Source organism: Bubalus bubalis, chromosome X (assembly GCF_019923935.1).
Source record: "Bubalus bubalis isolate 160015118507 breed Murrah chromosome X, NDDB_SH_1, whole genome shotgun sequence".
NCBI lineage: Eukaryota > Metazoa > Chordata > Mammalia > Artiodactyla > Bovidae > Bubalus > Bubalus bubalis.
In genome coordinates this window covers 70,163,460-70,182,554 of record NC_059181.1, presented here as the reverse complement: position 1 = coordinate 70,182,554, position 19,095 = coordinate 70,163,460, and the positions used below count along the sequence as shown (strand labels likewise).

The 19,095-nt window shown below is 38.1% G+C and overlaps 1 pseudogene; it reads right to left on the bottom strand.

Annotated features, from left to right (window-relative positions):
- Positions 1 to 5,518: 5,518 nt before the first annotated feature.
- On the bottom strand, positions 5,519 to 17,170 carry LOC102406883 (annotated as a pseudogene).
- Between the last annotated feature and the right edge of the window lie 1,925 nt (positions 17,171 to 19,095).

Sequence of the window (19,095 nt, the reverse complement as noted above, 5' to 3'; positions counted from 1 at the left end):
GTGGCTAATTATCATGTGAAAGATGTTCTTTAACATTAACGATTAGGGAAATGCAAAGTACAATCACAAGTCACCACTACAAGCTTGTTGCAATAAAACAACAACAAACAATAGCACCACTAAATTTTGGTCAAGAAATGGATAAACTGGATCATTAGTAAATTTTTCTGGGAATGTAAAATTGTACAATCATTTTGCAAAACAATCCAACAGTTTCCTCAAAAACTAGGCATGCAGTACCATAAAACCCAGCAATTGAAAACTTGGACATTTACCCAGAGAAATGAAAATGGACTTTCACATAAAATCCTGTATGTAAATGATCATAATAGCCATAATTTTATTTTATTTTTGGAGTATAGTTAATTAACTATGTTGTGTTAGTTTCCTGTGGACAGCAAAGTGATACAGTTATACATATTGATTTGTAATGCATATATCTATTCTTTTTCAAACTGTTTTCTCATTTATTTATTACACAGTACTGAGTAGAGTTCACTGTGCTTTACAGTAGACCCTTTTAAATTATCTATTTTAAATATAACAGTGTATACATACCAATCCAAAACTCCCAATTTATGAACCTCCCCTCTTCCCACCTGACAACCATAAATTCTTTCTCTAAGTTTGTGAGTCTGTTTCCATTTTGTAAATAAGTTTATTTGTATCATTTTTTAGATTCTGCATATAAACAATATTATGTAATATTTGTCTTTCTCTGACTTACTTGGCTTAATATGATATACTCCATGTCCATCCATGTTGCTGCAAATGTCATTATTTCATTTTTAATGTTTGATTAATAATACATTGAACATATTATATAAGCATTTTAATTTTTATGAAATAAATCAAGTGCCCCATACTGAAAAATGTATGTTACTCATAAATATCTTTATTGATACCATTTCCTAGTTAGATGCCTCTTCAAGGTAAGCATTTTTTAAATTTAATTTTTATTTTATATTGGGGTTTAATTGATTTACAATGTTGTGTTAGTTTCAGTTGTATAGCAAAATGGTTCAGTTATACATAATATGTATATATGCTTTTCCAAATTATTTTCTCATACAGGTTATTACAGACTAGTAAGCAGAATTCCTTGTGCTATACAAGATGTCCTTCTTGTTATCTATTTTACATATAGTAATCTGTATTTGTTAATCCCCAATTCCCGATTTATTCTTCTTCCCCTTTGCTAGTCTCTGGTAACAATCAGTTTATTTTTGAGGTCTCTGAGTCTGTTTCTGTTTTGTAAATAAGTTCACATGTTTCATCATTTTAGATTCCATGCATAAGTGATATGATATGATATTTGTCTTTCTCTTCTCACTTGGCTTTTGTAGGATAATCTCTACATCCATCCATCTTGCTACAAAAGGTATTATTTTATTCTTTTTAAAACCTGAGTAATAATCCATGTATATATATACTATATGCTTTTACCAATTCATTCTGGTTACTTTGCTGTCTTGATTGTTGTAAACAGTGCTGCAGTGAACACTGAGGAGCATGCGTCATTTTGAATCATGATTTTATCCAGATATATGCCCAAGAGTGGGATTACTGGATCATACAGCAGCTCTATTTTCAGTTACTTAAGGAATCTCCATATTATTCTCTGTAGTGACTGTACCAAATAACATTCCCATCAACAGTGTAGGGGGTACTTTTCTCAATACCCTCATCAGCATGTATTGTTTGTAGACTTTTCAATGATGGCCATTGTGTTATAGTTTCAATATAATCCCTATCAAATTAACAATGGAATTTTCCACAGAAGTAAAGCAAAGAAACAAAAACTTTAAAATATGTAGAGAGACACAAAAGACCATGAATAGCCAAAACAACCTTGAGAAAGAAAAACAGAGCTAGAGGATTCCAGCTCCTTGGCTTCAGAATATATTACAAAGCTACAATCATCAAATTAGTATGGAAATGGCTCAAAAACAGAAATATGGATCAATGGAAAAGAATAGAAAGCCCAGAAGTAAACCCACACACCTGTAAATAATTAATCTATGACAAAGGAGACAGGAATATAAAATGGAGAAAAGACAGATTGTTAAAAAAAATGGTGCTTGGAACACTGGACAGCTACATGTAAAAAAATGAAATTTGAACATTCTTTAATACCATACACAAAAATAAACTAAAAATGGAGCTTTTGAAAGATGTTAGAGTAGCACAACGTAGAGTTCATTTCACCTCACAAACAGATCAAGAATATAACTACAAGTGGAAGAGTTCCTACAGTTCAGTTCAGTTCAGTCACTCAGTCATGTCCGACTCTTTGCGACCCCATGAATTGCAGCATGCCAGGCTTCCCTGTCCATCACCAACTCCCAGAGGTCACTCAGACTCACATCCATCAAGTCAGTGATGCCATCACCATCTCATCTTCTGTCATCCCCTTCTCCTCCTGCCCCCAAACCCTCCCAGCATCAGAGTCTTTTCCAAATGAGTCAACTCTTCTCATGAGGTGGCCAAAGTACTGGAGTTTCAGTTTCAGCATCATTCCTTCCAAAGAAATCCCAGGGTTGATGTCCTTCAGAATGGACTGGTTGGATGTCCTTGCAGCCCAAGGGACTCTCAAGAGTCTTCTCCAAAACAATAGTTCAAAAGCATCAATTCTTTGGCACTCAGCTTTCTTCACAGTCCAACTCTCACATCCATGCATGACCACTGGAAAAACCATAGCCTTGACTAGACAGACCTTTGTTGGTAAAGTAATATCTCTGCTTTTGAATATGCTAGCTAGGTTGGTCATAACCTTTCTTCCAAAGAGTAAACGTCTTTTAATTTCATGGCTGCAGTCACCATCTGCAGTGATTTTGGAGCCCATAAAAAATAAAGTCTGACACTGTTTCCACTGTTTCCCCATCTATTTCCCATGAAGTGATGGGATGGGATGCCAGGATCTTCGTTTTCTGAATGCTGAGCTTTAAGCCAAGTCGTTCACTCTCCACTTTCACTTTCATCAAGAGACTTTTTAGATCCTCTTCACTTTCTGCCATAAGGGTGGTGTCATCTGCATATCTGAGGTTTGCTATTTCTCCTGGCAATCTTGATTCCAGCTTGTGCTTCTTCCAGCACAGCATTTCTCATGATGTACTCTGCATATAAGTTAAATAAGCAGGGTGACAATATACAGCCTTGATGTACTCCTTTTCCTATTTGGAACCAGTCTGTTGTTCCATGTCCAGTTCTAACTGTTGCTTCCTGACCTGCATATAAGTTTCTCAAGAGGCAGGTCAGGTGGTCTGGTATTCCCATCTCTTTCAGAATTTTCCACAGTTTATTTTGATCCACGCAGTCAAAGGCTTTGGCATAGTCAATAAAGCAGAAACAGATGTTCTTCTGAAACTTTTGCTTTTTTGATGATCCAGCAGATGTTGGCAATTTGATCTCTGGTTCCTCTGCCTTTTCTAAAACCAGCTAGGACATCAGGAAGTTCATGGTTCACGTACTGCTGAAGCCTGGCTTGGAGAATTTTGAGCATTCCTTTAGTAGCATGTGAGATGAGTGCAACTGTGTAGTAGTTTGAGCATTCTTTAGCATTGCCTTTCTTTGGGATTGGAATGAAAACTGACCTTTTCCAGTCCTGTGGCCACTGCTGAGTTTTCCAAATTTACAGAGTACCTGGTAAACACTAGCAGAGGACCTTTGACACCTAAAAGGACAAGAAACATCCCAACATAACTGAGTGAGATGAAAAAAGGAGGGAAAAGTAAAAGGAATGGAAGATGGACCGGACCAGTGTAACTGGCTATTGGTTGAATGTGAAGAGAGGTTCTTGTCTGGGAAAAATCCCTTAATACGTGAGGGATCAGCTGAACAGAAAAGGAACTTGGAGGGGCTGGAGGATAGCGTAGGAAATGGTCGTGGCATGCAGGATAGAGTGAGACCTGCATAGATGATCTGTGCCATAGCCCTGCATGCCCCAGCCTGACACAGGTGTCAAGCTGGTGCAAACAGGGACTAGGTGCTGGAACACAGGATTGGAGAGCAGACCCAGGAAGGGGAGTGACATTGCCTGTGAGGAGACGGCCTGAGAGGATGAGAATGAGGAGCTCCAAAATAAAGAATGCTCATTGAGGAAGCTCAGACCACCAGAGAGCCAAAGCACCATTGCCGAGTAATGTGTCAAGGGCAGGCCTGCCATTGCAGCCTCTCTCCTCATGTCATGGCCACAGCCCCCCTGGACACTAGCAAGGGGATTTGCTGGAACTGGCTCCCAAACCCATGTCATCACCTCCCCAAAACCCCAAACTGGGTGGCGTACTTGCACAATATTGTACAAAAAAATAAGATATAACTTTAAAAAAAAGAGAGAAAATAAAAAAAAAAATACCTAGAATCAAATAACAATGAAAACATAATAACAAAAACCTATGGAATGCAGAAAAATGTTGTTCTAAAAGGGGCATTTAAAGCAATATAATCTTATCTCAGGAAACAAGAAATGTTACAAATCTTGCACCTAATCTTGCACCTAAAGCAACTAGAGAAAGAAGAACCTAAAATTAGTAGAAGGAAACAAATCATAAAGATCAGAGCGGAAATAAATGAAGAAAACAATAGCAAAGATCAATGAAATCAATGAAATTTATTCTATCAATAAAAATATTGATAGAAATGAAAAAGAACTTACAACCAATATCACAGAAAAACAAAGGATATGAGATCAATACAAGTAACTACATGCCAATAAAATTGACAACCTACAAGAAATGGACAGCTTCTTAGAAACAACTTTCTAAGACTAAGCCAGAAAGAAAGAAAAAATGTCAACAAATCAATCACAAGTACTGAAATTGAAACTGTGATTAAAACTATCTAACAAGGAGAGGGAGGTGGGAGGGCAGTTCAGGATGGGGGAACACATGTTTACCCATGGATGATTCATGTTAATGTATGGCAAAAAGCCATCATAATATTGTAAAGTAAGTGAAAGTGAAGTCGCTCAGTCGTGTCCAACTCTTAGCGACCCCATGGCCTGCAGCCTACCAGGCTCCTCCGTCCATGGGATTTTCCAGGCAAGAGTACTGGAGTGGGTTGCCACTGCCTTCTTCATCTCAATCATGAAGCTGTCATAATTACTGGGTGAGGGAAATTTTGATGACACATTTAGGGGCACATTAAAAGATAAAATTGGTATCACTGTGAGAACATGTGAAGATGATCTTTCCCAGGAACTGAAATTAAAAATTTTACAAGAAGCCAAAATCCTCAAGCAGTATAATCATACCAATATTGTAAAACTCATAAAAGTTAGCACACAAATACAGCCTATCTACAAAATTAAGGGACTTGTTCCAGGACGTGATTTCCTCTCCTTTCTGAGAAAGAAGGATGAACTAAAACAATTAGTGAAATTTTTATTAGATGCTGCTTCTCGATGGCAAATCTCAGGTAAAAATTATATGCACAGGGACCTTGCTCCAAGAAACTGCCTGGAGGTGAAAATAATGTTCTGAAAACTAGTGACTTTGGAATGTCTCATCAAGAGGATGGTGGTGTGTATTCATCTTCTGATTTAAAGCAGATTCCCATTAAATGGACAGCACTAGAAGCTCTCAGTTATGGGAGATATCATTCTGAGAGTGACGCATGGAGCTTTGGCATCCTCCTCTGGGAGACCTTCAGCTTAGGCGTCTGTCCATACCCTTCATTGAAAGTCTTCATTATCTGTGCTTGTCCGAGGACTTACGATGTTTCTTCTCTTCCTTTCCTCTGGAACTGTCTCGTTTCTCTTTCTTTTCTATGTTTTCTTTATCATGCCTGGACTCCTTTTTGCCACCAGAGGAGATTTTATCCATCTTTTCAGATTTAAATGAGTCGCCATCTTTTTTTTTTTTTTTTTGCCTGGAGATTTTGATTTATTTTTTTCCTTGTCTTTCTAATTTGGATAAGGATACTCACACAGACTTTCACTTTTGTATTTTGAAACCCCCATTGTTTCACTTTCCTCTTTCTGCCTCTTTGTTAAGTCTGGTGGTACTTCTCAGTCATTGTTTGAGTGATCCCTTTTCCACTCTTTCCTGTCCTTTTCATCTCCGCCCCTGGATCTTTCCCTTGACTTGTCCAAATCTTTCTTGTCCATTTATCTCTCCTTACTCTTGGACACTGGTGGAGGAGTATGATTAATGTAGAATTTTGCTGAAGACTCCTTGAGTTCGATGAGACTCTCCTTTACTGTTGAAGAATGTGATGGAGAAGAATGGGTATCAATTTTGCGACATTTCTGTTCCCTTTCAGGCTTTGCAATATCTGATGGGGGAACAGGTGACTTCAAGGACCCAGAAACTGGTGGTTTTTCTCCTCCTTTAACATTTTCCTTTGATTTCATTTCCTTTGCTATATCTCATTCTCTGGATGACTCCTTCTCTCTTTCCTTTTCTTGTGTTGACTTTGATTCTACATTTGGGACAGTGGTCTTGAATTTCTCATCTTTAGCTTTTCCATCCTTCTTGAATTTTTCTTTCTCTTTGTCAGATTTAGGTGTTCTTTCCTTTGTCTCTCTTGCTTTTTATCTTTATTTGGCCGTTCTTCCTTTGTTTTTTCTTTCCCATCTTTACCAAGTACTCGGGCCTCGAGTAGTAGCTGGAGTCTTTTCTTTTTTCTCTTTTTCTGTCTCTTTTCATTTTTCTTTGTCATTTTCTTTAGCTTTGCTGCTGTTAGAGCCACTATTTCCATCACTTGAATTCCCTTTTGGTGTGAAACTAGAAGCTTTATCAACAGCTTTCACACCACATTGAGATCTCTCCCTTGATTTATCAGTGTCCACAGTACTGCTTTTGTCCGACTTAGATACACTTCTTTTTTTTTTTTTTTTTTTAATTATTATTTTTTTTTAATTTTATTTTATTTTTAAACTTTACATAACTGTATTACTGCTTTTGTCCGACTTAGATACACTTCTTTTTTTTTATCTTTTTTTTATTATTATTATTTTTTTAATTTTATTTTATTTTTAAACTTTACATAACTGTATTACTGCTTTTGTCCGACTTAGATACACTTCTGATTGACGATGAAGAAGGCCTGCCACCAGGCCCATTTTGTACACTGGCAACTGAATTCCTCAAAGGGGGGGTCTTTGTGATGAAACTCATTTTCAGGTATCATGTATGACTTTCTACTTTTCAACTGCCCAGAGTAGCCCATAGCCAATGCATATAGATCTGACCTCTTCTTTTTCCTCTTGGAAGATTTTATGCTCTCTTCTTTCCAAAGCCTGACCCAGATTCAAAAGTTTTGTGTACCAAGGAAGTATTTTTTGTTAGCACAATCAAGATATTCCTGATGAGAGTATAGTCGCCTCTTTCAAGGCAATGTACTGATGCCTTGGTTAGTTTGTAATGCCATTTGTGTACAACATGTCAAAAATTTTCATAGTCTAACTGATCAGCTTTGTTTCCACCATCAAATCCAGTTGCTCGTATAGTAAGGAATCCTGGATAATTTCCACATTCCTTTTTATATGTGGCTCTATCACTGTGCCACCTGGTCACAGTCTCTAACATGCAGCAAGGGAATCTCCCATATTGACTAGCTCATTTTCAGTACAGCTTGTGACTGTGTAAATTATATCAGAGAAAACTCAAACATAGCAAAGAAGTGTGGAAAAATTTGGAGTTTTCTGTTGATGTACCCATTCAACAAAATGAGTAAACAGCATCAATTGCTGAAAAAATACATCGAGGAAATATACACAGCTGTAGAAATTTTGTGATGGTCTCATTTTTGGTAGATTTTGCTAAAAGCCAGTTGTCCTTTTCCAGTTTCAGTCTCTGCAGAATTCACTGTACATGTTCCATCTGTTTCTTTTCTTCCTCGAGAAGCTCGCCCTGAAGGGCAGTACATCACTCCTTCTCTTTTTTATTTTTATTTGGAGGCATTTCCTGATTGTCATCAATTGCTTTCATCTGGATTTTAAGTTTATTGACTTCCTGTTCATAGCTGGTATGTGGAACTGCAAGGTTATACATTGTCAATGACCAGAATGTGGCATAGAATTGAGGACTGATGTCATCCCAGACTTTGGAAACGTGTAAGGAAACCACTGCTTCATGAACAAGAGCCATCACCATTTCATATGATGTGATGTACTTATGAACTTTATGCTACTGTTTACTTGCCTTCCTTGATTTTTTTAAGTTCATCATACTTTGATGAAATATGGTGTGTGTACATTGGCCTAGATAGGAAAAGTGCTGCATCATGAGGTGTGTGAAATTCATTACAGAGCACATCAATTGAAGGCACTTGCTTTATATAATCTTCTGTGCTTAGATTAGATGCTAAAGCCCACCAAATTGTACCAGGGTATCATGACACTGATCATAATTTTTCCACAAGTTTCAAATGTTTAATAAATAAATTTAAATTAGTCAGTAATGTCCGTGTCTGACTGTTTGTGACCGCATGAACTATACAGCTCATGGAATTCTCCAGGCCAGAATACTGGACTAGCCTTTCCCTTATTCAGGGGATCTTCCAAATCCAGGGATCAAACCCAGGTCTCCCACATTGCAGACGGATTCTTTACCAGCTGAGCCACAAGGGAAGCCCATACTGGAGTGGGTAGCCTATTCATTCTCCAGCAGATCTTCCTAACTCAGGAATCAAACTGGGGTCTTCTGCATTACAGGTGGATTCTTTACCTACTGAGCTATTGGGGAAGCCCAATTGTTCTCCAATTAAAATAAATAAATTTAAAAAAAATTTCCAACAAGCAAAAGCATACGGCCAAATGTCTTCACAGGCTAATTCTATCAAATACTTAAGATGACTTAACACCTATTCTGATAAAAATCTTCCCAAAAATGCAGAGGAAGGGACACTTTAATCTCATTATATGAGGCCACCACTACCTTGACACCAAAATCAGACAAAGATCACAAATATCACTGAAGAACATAAATGCAAAAGTCCTCAACAAAACACTAGCAAATAGAATCCAATACCACATTAAAAGAATCATAAACATTGAGCAACTGGGATTTATCCTAGGGATGTAAGCATTATTCAATATATGAAACTCAATCAGTGTGATCAGTTCAGTTCAGTCACTCAGTCGTGTCCGACTCTGTGACCCCATGAATTAGAGCATGCCAGGCTTCCCTGTCCATCACCAACTCCTAGAGTTCACTCAGACTCACATCCATTGAGTCAGTGATGCCATCCAGCCATCTCATCCTCTGTCGTCCCCTTCTACTCCTGCCCCCAATACCTCCCAGCATCAGAGACTTTTCCAATGAGTCAAATCTTTGCACGAGGTGGCCAAAGTACTGGAGTTTCAGCTTTAGCATCATTCCTTCCAAAGAAATCCCAGGGCTAATCTCCTTCAGAATGGACTGGTTGGATCTCGTTGCAGTCCAAGGGACTCTCAAGAGTCTTCTCCAACACCCAGTTCCAAAGCATTAATTCTTTGGCGCTCAGCATTCTTCACAGTCCAACTCTCACATCCATACATGACTACTGGAAAAACCATAGCCTTGACTAGACGGACCTTTGTTGGCAAAGTAATGTCTCTGCTTTTGAATATGCTAGCTAGGTTGGTCATAACTTTCCTTACAAGGAGTAAGCTTCTTTTAATTTCATGGCTGCAATCACCATCTGCAGTGATTTTGGAGCCCAGAAAAAATAAAGTCTGACACTGTTTCCACTGTTTCCCCATCTATTTCCAATGAAGTGATGGGACCAGATGCCATGATCTTCGTTTTCTGAATGTTGAGCTTTAAGCCAACTTTTTCACTCTCCTCTTTCACTTTCATCAAGAGGCTTTTGAGTTCCTCTTCACTTTCTGTCATAAGGGTGGTGTCATCTGCATATCTGAGGTTATTGAATTTTTCCTGGCAATCGTGATTCCAGCTTGTGCTTCTTCAAGCCCAGCTTTTCTCATGATGTACTCTGCATATAAGTTAAATAAGCAGGGTGATAATATACAGCTTTGATGTACTCCTTTTCCTATTTGGAACCAGTCTGTTGTTCCATGTCCAGTTCTAACTGTTGCTTACTGACCTGCATACAGGTTTCTCAGGAGACAGGTCAGGTCGTCTGGTATTCCCATCTCTTGAAGAATATTCCACAGTTTATTGTGATCCACACAAAGACTTTGGCATAGTCAATAAAGCAGAAATAGATGCTTTTCTGGAACTGTCTTTCTTTTTCGATGATCCAGCAGATGTTCACAATTTGATCTCTGGTTCCTCTACCTTTTCTAAAGCCATCTTGAACATATGGAAGTTCACGGTTCACGTATTGCTGAAGCCTAGCTTGGATAATTTTCAGCATTACTTCATTAGCATGTGAGATGAGTGCAATTGTGTGGTAGTTTGAGCATTCTTTGGCATTGCCTTTCTTTGGGATTGGAATGAAAACAGCTTTTCCAGTCCTGTGGCCTCCGCTGAGTTTTCCAAATTTGCTGGCATATTGAGTGCAGCACTTTCACAGCATCATCTTTCAGGATTTGAAGTAGCTCAACTGGAATTCCATCACCTCCACTAGCTTTGTTCATAGTGATGCTCTCTAAGGCCAACTTGACTTCACATTCCAGGATGTCTGCCTCTAGGTCAGTGATCACACCATTGTGATTATCTTTTCATGAAGATGTTTTTTGTATAGTTCTGTGTATTCTTGCCACCTCTTCTTGATAGCTTCTGCTTCTGTTAGGTCCATGCCATTTCTGTCCTTTATTGAGCCCATCTTTGCATGAAATTTTCCCTTGTTGTCTCTAATTTTCTTGAAGAGATCTCTAGTCTTTCCCACTCTGTTGGTTTCCTCTATTTCTTTGCATTGATCGCTGTGGAAGGCTTTCTTATCTGTCTTTTCTATTCTTTGGAACTCTGCATTCAAGTGAGAATATTTTTCCTTTTCTCCTTTTCTCATCGCTTCTCTTCTTTTCACAGCGATTTGTATCTCTTCATGGCTGCTCCAGCAAAGCGCAGCCACTGCTCCTTACCTTGGACGAGGGGTATCTCCTCACCACCACCCCTCCTGACCTTGAACATGGAGTAGCTCCTCTCAGCCCTCCTGTGCCCGCTCAGCCACAGCTCCTTGGATGTGGGGAGTCAGTGTGATACAGCACATTAAGAAAATTAAGAATGAATCACATGATCATGTCAGTACATGAAGAAAAAACTTTTAACACTATTCAACACACATTTATGATAAAAAGTCTACAAGTGGGCTTAGAGGAAACCTACCTCAACATAATAAAGGCCATATATGACAAACCCACAGAGAACATAATTCTTAATGATGAAAATCTGAAAAGATCTCCTGTAAGATCAGGAACAATACAAAGATGTCCACTCTTGCCACTTTCATTCAACATAGTTTTATAAGTTCTAGCCATGGCAATCAGAGGGGGAAAAAAAGAAAGAAAATGAATTAAATTTGGAAAAGAAAAAGTAAAATTATTACTGTTTGCAGATGACATGATACTATATATAAAAAATTCTAAATATGTCACTAGAAGACTACTAGAGTTCATCAATAAATTTGGTAAAGTCGCAGGATAGAAAATTAATATACAGATATCTATTAAATTCCTATCCACTAGCAATGAATGATCAGAAAAAGAGTTTACAGAGACAATCTCATTTACCATTGATTTAAAAGAATCATATACCTAGGAATAAACCTACTTAAGGTGGGGAAATAACTGTACTCAGAAAAAATAGAATATTGATGAAAGAAATAAAAGATGAGACAAACAGATGGAGAGATATACCATGTACTTGGACTGGATGAATGAATGTTGAGAAAATGACTACACAACCCAAAACAATTTATAGACATAAAGGAATCCCAAATTACCAAGGGCATTTTTCATAGAACTAGAACAGTAAGCTTTGCAATTTGTATGGAAATAGTAAAAACTCCAAATAGTGAAAGAAATAATGAGAAAGAAGAATGGAACAGGGGAATCAGGTTCCCTGACTTCAGATTATACTAGAAAACTACATAGTATGGTATTTGTGCAAAAACAGAAATTTAGGTAAATGGAACACGATAGAAAGTCCAGACATAAACACATGCACCTCTGGCTGCCTAACCTATGATAAAGAAGGCAAGAATATATAATGAAGAAAAGACCATCTCTTTAATAAGTGGGACAGGTAAAACCAGACAGAGACATGTAAAAGAATGAATTTAGAACACTCCCTAATACTGTATACAAAAAATAAAGTAAAAATTAAATAAAGACCTAAATGTAATATAAAACAATTAGAGACACAGGCAGAAGACTCTTTGATATAAATCATAGCAATATCTTCCCCCCCCCATTGGCTATTCATTTTATCTATGGTATTCCATGTTACTCTCACCAGACAGCCCATCCTCTCCTTCCTCCCCCCACTCCATGTTCATAAGTATGTAATCTATATCTGTGTCTCCATTGCTGCCTTGAAAATAATTTTATCAGTACCATCTTTCTAGATTCTATATATATATGCATTTGTATATGATATTTCCTTTTCTCTTTCTGAATTATTTTACTCTGTATAATAGGCTCTAGGTTCATCAATCTCATTAGAACTGACACAACTGCTTTCTTTTTTATGGCTGAATAATATTCCATTTAACTTATATGCAGAGTACATTATGAGAAACGCTGGACTGGAAAAAACACAAGCTGGAATCAAGATTGCTGGGAGAAATATCAATAACCTCAGATATGCAGATGACACCACCCTTATGGCAGAAAGAGAAGAGGAACTCAAAAGCCTCTTGATGAAAGTGAAAGAGGAGAGTGAAAAAGTTGGCTTAAAGCTCAACATTCAGAAAATGAAGATCATGGCATCCCGTCCCATCACTTCATGGGAAATAGATGGGGAAACAGTGGAAACGGTGTCAGACTTTATTTTTCTGGGCTCCAAAATCACTACAGATGGTGACTGCAGCCATGAAATTAAAAGATGCTTACTCCTTGGAAGGAAAGTTATGACTAACCTAGATAAAATATTCAAAAGCAGAGACATTACTTTACCAACAAAGGTTCGTCTAGTCAAGGCTATGGTTTTTCCTGTGGTCATGTATGGATGTGAGAGTTGGACTGTGAAGAAGGCTGAGAACCGAAGAATTGATGCTTTTGAACTGTGGTGTTGGGTAAGACTCTTGAGAGTCCCTTGGACTGCAAGGAGATCCAACCAGTCCATTCTGAAGGAGATGAGCCCTGGGATTTCTTTGGAAGGAATGATGCTAAAGCTGAAACTCCAGTACTTTGGCCACCTCATGCGAAGAGTTGACTCATTGGAAAAGACTCTGATGCTGGGAGGGTTTGGGGGCAGGAGGAGAAGGGGACGACAGAGGATGAGATGGCTGGATGGCATCACTGACTCGATGGACGTGAGTCTGAGTGAATTCTGGGGGTTGGTGATAGACAGGGAGGCCTGGCGTGCTGTGATTCATGGGGTCGCAAAGAGTCGAACACGACTGAGCGACTGATCTGATCTGATCTGATCTGTATGTACCACTGTTTCTTATCCATTCATCTATCAATGGACATGTAGGTTGCTTCCACGTACCAGCTATTGTAAATAGTGTTTCAATGAACATTGGAGTACATCTGTCTTTTTCAGTTTTGGTTTCCTCAGGGTATATGGCTAGAAATTGAATATACAGTCTTTCAGTGGTTTTATTTCTTGTGTGTGTGTGTGTGTGTGTGTGTGTGTGTTTTTAAGGAATCTCCATACTGTCTTCCATAGTGGCTGTATCAATTTACATTCCCACCAACAGTGCAAGAGGATTCCCTTTTCTCTATACCCTCTCTAGCTTTTATTGTTTCTAGACATTTTGATGATGACCATTTTGACTGGTGTGATGATATCTCTTTGTAGTTTTGATTTGCATTTCTATAATAATGAGATATATTGAACATCTTTTCATGTGTTCATTAGTCATTTGTATATCTTCTTTGGAGAAATGTCTGTTTATATTCTTATCTTACTTTTTGACTGGGTTGTTTGTTTTCCTGGTATTGACTTCTATGAGCTGCTTGTATATTTTGGAAATTAATCCTTTGTCAGTTGTTTCATTTCCTATTATTTTCTTCCATTCTGAGGGTTGTATTTTCACCTTGTTTATAGTTTCCTTTGCTATACAAAAGTGTTTAAGTTTAATTAGGTCCCACTTTTTTATTTTTGTTTTAAATCCCATTACTCTAGGAGGTGGGTCATGGAAGATCTTGCTGTGAATTATCATACTCTGTTCAGCCAATGTTTTACTCTTAGAGTTTTACAGTTTCTGGTCTAACATTTAGGTCTTTAATCCATTTTGATTTTATCTTTGTGTATGTTTTTAGGAAGTATTCTAATTTCATTTTTTTTTTACATGTAGCTGTCCAGTTTTCCCAGCACCCCTTATTGAACAGACTATCTTTTCCCCATTTTATATTCGTGCCTCCTTTGACAAAGATGATTTGCCCATAGGTTTGTGGGCTTATGTCTGGGTTTTCTATTTTGTTCCATTGTTCTATATTTATGTTTTTGTACCAGTACCATACTGTATTGATAACTGTAGCTTTGTAATGCTGTCTGAAGTCAGGAAGGTTGACTCCTCCAGCACCATTCTTCTTTCTCAAGATTGCTTTGGCTATTTGTGGTCTTTTGTGTTCCCATATGTATTGTGAAATTGTTTGTTCTAGTTCTGTGAAAAATGCCATTTGTAATTTGATATGGATCATATTGAATGTGTAGATTGCATTTGGTAGTATAGTCATTTTCACAATGTTGATTCTTCCAATCCAGTAACATGGCATATCTCTCCATCAGTTTATATGGCCTTTGATTTCCTTCCTCAGTGTCTTATAGTTTTCTGTATACAGATTGTTTGTCTCCTTAGGTATGTTTATTGCTAGACATTTTATTCTTTCTGTTGCAGTGGTAAATGGGATTGATTCTTTAATTTCTCTGATTTTTCATTGTTAGTATAAAGGAGATTCTCTTGGAATGCAAGGGGATGAAACCAGTCAATCCTAAAGGAAATCAGTCCTAAATATTCATTGGAAGGATGATGCTGAAACTGAAGCTCCAATACTTTGGCCACCTTATGAGAATAACTGACTCATTGGAAAAGACCCTGATGCTGGGAAATATTGAAGGCAGGAGAAGAAGGTAATGACAGAAGATGAGATGGTTGGAGGGCATCACTGACTTTATGGATATGAGTTTGAGCAAGCTCTGGGAGTTGGTGATAGACAGGGAAGCCTGGCATGCTGCATTCCATGGGCTCACAAATATTCGAGCACCAATGAGTGACTGAACTGAAAACTGACAAAGGAATGCAAGTAAATTCTCTATATTGATTTTGTATCCTGCAACTTCGCTAAATTCATTGATTAGCTCTAGTAATTTACTGATAGTATCTTTAGGGTTTTTTTTTTATGTATAGTATCATGTCATTTGCAAACAGTGAGAGTTTTATTTCTTCTTTTCTATTCTGAATTCCTTTTTATTTCTTTTCCTTCTCTGATTGCCATAGCTGGGACTTCCAAAACTATGTTGAATAATAGTGGTGAGAGTGGCACCCTTGTCTTGTTCCTGATCTTACAGGAAATGCTTTCAATTTTTTACCATTGAGAAAAATGTTTGCTGTGGGTTTGCCATATACAGCCTTTATGTCAATATCAAGCAAGTCAATCCTAAAGGAAATCCACCATGAATATTCGCTGGAAGGATTGATACTGAAGCTGAACCTACAATTGGTCCTCTGATGGAAAGAGCTGACTTGTTGAAAAAGACCCTGATGATGGGAAAGATTGAAGGCAGGAGGAGAAGGTGATGACAGAGGATGAGATGGTTGAATGGCATCACCAACTCAATGGACATGAGTTTGAGCAACTTCTGGGAGGTAGTGAAGGGAAACCTGGCATGATTCAGCCCATGGGGTCTCAGAGAGCTGGACTTGACTGTGTGACTAAACAACAACAGTGCTCCTATTGCCATTTTCTTAATTTCTTGGGATTTGTTTCTATAGGACTTTTTCTTCTTTTATGTTTCCTGTCTATCTAACTCCTTTATCATTTATTGTAAAACTGGTTTGGAGATACTAAATTCATTTAATTTTTGCTTGTCTGTAAATCTCTTGATTTCTCCATCAGTTTTCAAAGGGGTCCTTGTTGGGTGGAGTAATCTTGGTTGTAGATTTTTCCCTTTTAGTACTTTAAATATATCCTGAAATTCCCTTCTGGCCTGCAGAGCTTCTGCTGAAAAATCAGCTGTTAAGCATATGGGATTTCCCTTGTATCTTACTTGCTGCTTTTCCCTTGCTACTTTTAATATTCTTTATTTGTGTTAAATTGTTTAAAATTTGATTAGTATGTTTCTTGTCATGTTTCTCCTTGGTTTACCCTGTATTGGACTCTCTGTGCTTCTTGGACTTAATTGACTATTTCCTTTCCCAGTTTGAGAAAATTTTTGACTATCATCTCTTCAAAAAATTTTTCATACTCTTTCTCTTCCTATTCTTCTTGAAGTACCCCTATAATATGAATGTTGGTGCATTTAATATTGTCCCAGAGGTCTCTGAGACTATCCTCAATTCTTTTCATTCTTTTCCTATATTCTGCTGTTCAGCAGTTATTTCTACCATTCTGTCTTTCAGCTCACTTTTCCATTCTGCCTCAGATATTCTGCAATTGATTCCTTATAGAGTATTTTTAATTTCAGTAATTACATTGTTTGTCTCTGTTTATTCTTTATTTCTTCTAGGTGTTTGTTAAATGTGTTAATTGATTCTTGCATTTTCTCCATTGCATTTTCAAGGTTTTGGATCATCTTTACTCTTAATTCTTTTTCAGAGAGTTTGCCTATTTTCTCTTTGTTTATTTGGACTTGTGTTTTTTCTAGGTTGCTCCTTAATTTTTGCAATATTTATCTGCTTTTTCATTTTTTTTTAATTGTGTTTAAGGCTTCCTTTTCTCAAGCTTTTAGGTCAAATACCTTTTTCCTTTTGGTTTCTTCGCTAAGTAGGTATGGTTGCTCCAGTTGTTTGTGTAACCTTCATATTGGGTGTGATTTGTGCTTGCTTGCTGGTGGAAGGAGATAAGTTTTTTTCTCCCTCGGATGGGCAGGGCTGTGAGGTAGCAGTCATGTCTACTGATGATTTGGTTAGTATTTTTGTCTTTGTCGTTTGTGAAAGGTTGTTGCTGAACCATGGAAAGATGTCTGGATTCTTGGCCTCTGGAGGAGAAGAATTCAATACGGGGCCAGAGACGAGGCTTGATCACTAAGAGCTTTTGTGCAATAGAGTTTTATTAAAATATAAAAGGGATAAAGAAAGCTTCTGACATAGACATCAGAAAGCGGCAGAAAGAGTATCCCCTTGCTAGTGTTATCAATGGAGTTATATACTCTCTAATTAGTTATTACAGTGAAGTTGAGTTCAGTCACTCAGTCGTGTCCGACTCTTTGTGACCCCATGAATCACAGCACGCCAGGCCTCCCTGTCTATCACAAATTCCCGGAGTTCACACAAACTTACGTCCATCGATTCAGTGATGCCATCTAGCCATCTCATCTTCTGTCGTCCCTTTCTCCTCCTGCCCCAAATCCCTCCCAGCATCAGAGTCTGTTCCAATTAGTCAACACTTCAAATGAGGTGGCCAAAGTACTGGAGTTTCAGCTTTAGCATCATTCCTTCCAAAGAAATCCCAGGGCTGATCTCTTTCAGAATGGACTTGTTGGATGTCCTTGCAGTCCAAGAGACAATCAAGAGTCTTCACCAACAACACAGTTCAAAAGCATCAATTCTTCGGCGCTCAGCTTTCTTCACAGTCCAACTCTCACATTCATACATGACCACTGGAAAAACCATAGCCTTGACTAGATGGACCTTTGTTGGCAAAGTAATGTCTCTGCTTTTCAATATGCTATCTAGGTTGGTCATAACTTTTCTTCCAAGGAGTAAGTGTCTTTTAATTTCATGGCTGCAGTCACCATCTGCAGTGATTTTGGAGCCCAAAAAATAAAGTCTGACACTATTTCCACTGTTTCCCCATCTATTTCCCATGAAGTGATGGGACCAGATGCAATGATCTTAGTTTTCTGAATGCTGAGCTTTAAGCCAACTTTTTCACTCTCCTCTTTCACCTTCATCAAGAGGCTTTTGAGTTCCTCTTCACTTTCTGCCATAAGGGTGGTATCATCTGCACATCTGAGGTTATTAATATTTCTCCCAGCAATCTTGATTCCAGCTTGTGCTTCTTCCAGCCCAGCGTTTCTCATGATGTACTCTGCATATAAGTTAAATAAGCAGGGTAACAATATGTAGCCTCCACGTTCTCCTTTTCCTATTTGGAATCAGTCTGTTGTCCCATGTCCAGTTCTAACTGTTGCTTCCTGACCTTCATACAAATTTCTCAAGAGGCAGGTCAGGTGTTCTGGTATTCCAATCTCTTTCAGAATTTTCCACAGTTTATTGTGATCTACACAGTCAGAGGTTTTGGCATAGTCAATAAAGCAGAAATAGATGTTTTTTCTGGAACTCTCTTGCTTTTTCCATGATCCAGCAGATGTTAGCAATTTGGCCTCTGGTTCATCTGCCTTTTAAACCAGCTTGAACATCAGGAAGTTCACGGTTCACATACTGCTGAAGCCTGGCTTGGAGAATTTTGAGCATTACTTTACTAATGTGTGAGATGAGTGCAATTGTGCGGTAGTTTGAGCATTCTTTGGCATTGCCTTTCTTTGGGATTGGAATGAAAACTGAGGTTTTCCAGTCCTGTGGCCTCTGCTGAGTTTTGTAAATTTGCTGGCATATTGAGTGCAACACTTTCACAGCATCATCTTTCAGGATTTGAAATAGCTGAACTGGAAATCCATCACCTCCACTAGCTTTGTTCATAGTGGTGCTTTCTAAGGCCCACTTGACTTCACATTCCAGGATGTCTGGCTCTAGGTGAGTGATCACACCATTGTGATTATCTGGGTCGTGAAGATCTTTTTTGTACAGTTCTTCTGTGTATTCTTGCCACCTCTTCTTGATATCTTCTGCTTCTGTTAGGTCCATACCATTTCTGTCCTTTATCGAGCCCATCTTTGCATGAAATGTCCCCTTGTTGTCTCTAATTTTCTTGAAGAG